At 35.6% G+C, this 3,385-nt stretch overlaps 1 non-coding gene across 1 annotated transcript; it reads left to right on the top strand.

Moving 5' to 3' along the window:
* The first annotated feature begins 1,421 nt into the window (after positions 1-1,421).
* LOC128292241 (small nucleolar RNA R71) lies at positions 1,422-1,528 on the top strand. The gene has a single exon (XR_008282225.1). It is a non-coding gene; the product is annotated as a small nucleolar RNA R71 (small nucleolar RNA).
* The last annotated feature ends 1,857 nt before the right edge of the window (positions 1,529-3,385 follow it).

A 3,385-nucleotide genomic window follows, 5' to 3' on the forward strand; every position in this document is an offset into this window, starting at 1 on the left:
ATCACAGTTGTAGGTCTTACTTCTCCTATCCCTAGCATCTTGAAAATAGACTTAGGCATCAAGTTTATACTTTCTCTTAAGTCACACAAAGCTTTACCATAGTAAGATTTACAAATGTTATAGGGTATCGTAAAGCTTCCTGAATCCTTCAATTTCGGTGGCAGCTTGTTGAACAGGAACGCACTGCACTCTTTTGCTAAGGCGACAGTCTTATACTCACACAGTTATTTCTTCTTGGATAGTAGTCCATCCTTCATAATCTTCACATAATTTGGAATTTTTTCTAAAGCCTCCACCAATGGAATATTGATGTGTAATTGCTTCAGAATATCCAAAAACTTCTTGAATTGCACCTTCTATTTCTGCTTGTGTTGCTTCAATCTTTGCGGATAAGAAGGTGATGTAACTTTTGATTGAACCAGACAACACTTCTGAGTAGGTAAATCTGCATCCAAAGAAGATATTAAAGTATCTGAATTCACTAATTTAGGATTTACCATGTCAGTCGTTGCAGATTCTGATTTATTTGGCGTAAAAATTTCAACAGCTGGTTGATTCTTCTCAATGGGCTTACCTTCGACCTCAATCAATCGAGGTTCCAGAATTTTACCACTTTACAATTCCACTACCTTGATATGTTCTTTACCCAAATTTCTTGGATTTTCAGTATCACTTGGCAAGGTTCCTCGCGGTTTATTAAGAAGTTCTGTAGCTAACTGGCCTATTTGGTTTTCCAAATTTTTCAGTGCTGTTGCTTGGCTTTGGATAAAAACATCATTTTGGATCAAAACGTCATTTTTTGCCATATATGCTTTCAGCAAGTTCTCTAAACTATTTGATGCCTCAGCTTGATGTCATTTTAGGGCTTGCTGATTAAACCTTTGACATTGGTTGAGTCTATGCTGCCTAAAGTTGTTGTTTGGTCCATTTCCTTGGTTGCTCCAAGAAAGGTTGTGTGATTATGACATGAAGGATTATAGAAGTTGGACTGGGGTCCTTGTCCACTCCTATTTTGGTGTTGGTTCCCCACATAATACACTGACTTAGGATTCAATGGGCAAATCTTGAAAGAATGACCTTCCCCACAGTACACACAAGAAACTACTTCAAATAGACTTGGTGGCTGAGCTACAAAATTATTAGCACTATTAGCGGTAAACTGCTTTAACATAGAGGAAATAGATGATACCTGAGCTTATAACGAAGTGAGGGCATCAACTTCATGAACTCTGGCTACACGTATTCCTAAAGCTGTTTGATTTGTTGGCCATTGATAGTTATTACTTGCAATCCTCTCAATGATCTCATAAGACTCATTATAAGAGTTAGACAAAATTGTACCATTTGTAGAAGCATCCCCCATCAATTTTGTATGTGCATTGAGACCATTATAGAATGTCTTCAACTGGATACAATGAGGAATCCCATGATGAGAACACTTACGAAGTAACTCCTTGAATCGCTCCCAAGCCTCATGCGAAGACTCGTCATCCAATTGTTGGAAAGTTGTAATCTTGTTCCTCATCTTAGCATGTTTGCTAGGCGAGAAATACTTAACCAAAAATCTCTCTGCTTATTCTTGCCATGTAGATATGGAACATGGTGGCAATAAATTGAGCTATGCTTGTGCTCGATTTTGGAATAAGTACAGAAACAACTTCAGCCCTAATGCGTCTTCAGTCACACCAGTTGCCTTGAATGAATCACTCACCTCCATAAACAATCAAAGGTGGAGATGTGGATCTTTCGTGGACATACCACTAAATTTGCCTACCGTTTGTAGCATTTGAAACATCATTGGTTTCATTTTGAATTGGGTTGCCTCAATATCTGGCCTTCTAATTCCTAGATTTAACTTATTGAAAAGAGGCACAGCATATTGTCTGATGCATCAATCCCTATCATCGGCAATGAGGATGGGATTTCTTACATGATCGGCTTCATTACCTTGGTCTTGATTCATATTTCCAAGTTCTATCTTGACTTATCTTTGAGTTGTTCGTTCACGTCTTCTTTGTTTGAAAGTTTGCTCAATTTCAAGGTCTACTAGGAGTAAATCGATAATTCGATCTATATTCATAAACACCTAAAAAAGAAAATCACAAAATTAAAAAGAATAAGTTAGTACTGTTAGAAATAACCAAATTGAAAATGAATAATTTCACAAAGAATGACTATGGCAACAGTTGACAATCCCTAGCAACAGTGCCAAAAACTTGTAATGCTCGGGTTTGTGCAAGTGTACACAGTCATTATAAAGTAATAAGTAAGTATCAAGTTATCGTCTTCACAAGGATTGTATTTGTGCTAAGTCACTTAATTTGTAAAATTATATTAACAATTTGATAAACAAAGACAATATAATTGAGAAGTGATGAAAAATTAAGTACATGAAACCGAATGCAATGATCCCTAATGCAATTTATCCTAAGTATGTAAACTATATAAATGAAATAGATTGTAGCAGAATTAACACAATAAGCAACAATTATAACATAAATAAGCTACGACAATTAATTTAATTGAACTAAATTTATTATCAATATTCAGAAAAATATTCCATGGCAACTCGATCTTTCATGAGTTTGGAAACCACATTAGTCTTTTCGAAATCCTTTACTTAGTAAATAAGCATTTTACTAATCCGTATTTACTAAGGGTTTCATAGTATTCGTGCAAGGTAACAGAGACGTGTTAGGTTTGAAATAGTTTAATCACACAAATCTAAAAACTATGCAGGTAACAAAGCTTAGTTAGGGTTGTAATGTAACATGCAATTTAATTAGGTTAGGATCAAAATTGAGCATGCACATTTCAATTACGTGTCCATTAGCTGTTGTCTGGTGAGGATCGCTTAGCTAATTTAGGTGCACTTCAATCACATATGAACGAAATACAGACTTGATTTTAATTGAAAACATGATCGATTAAGGCACAAACATTATAAGCATGAATCTAATAAATATTATTTAATCAAAGAAATCATCCTAACTTAAATAAAATAAAGCTAACATTGATGTAAAAAAGTACAAAGAACACATAGCAAACATCTTTAAATTAAATTAAAGAAAAGAAAGATTAAACCCAATTCAGGTGGCTATCACCCAAGACTCTGACTGACGAGGCTCCTTCGTTCCTTTGCTTCACATCTTTGCTAATGGTTCTCCAAGGCGGCCGACCAAGGGCTCTTTAAGAGGCTAATTTGCTAAAAGTTCTTATGCAAAGAGGATGATAGGCGTGAGGGGAAAAGAAAGGTAAGAGAGTTGAGAGTGGAGAGAATGATGAATGAGTGAGGGATGACGGATAGGTAAGAAATGGGATCTTATATATAGGTGAGGTAAGACAATTTGTAATATCCCAAATCAGGGCCTAATCGGAATAGTGG

This window comes from Gossypium arboreum, chromosome 4, assembly GCF_025698485.1.
Source record: "Gossypium arboreum isolate Shixiya-1 chromosome 4, ASM2569848v2, whole genome shotgun sequence".
Lineage (NCBI taxonomy): Eukaryota > Viridiplantae > Streptophyta > Magnoliopsida > Malvales > Malvaceae > Gossypium > Gossypium arboreum.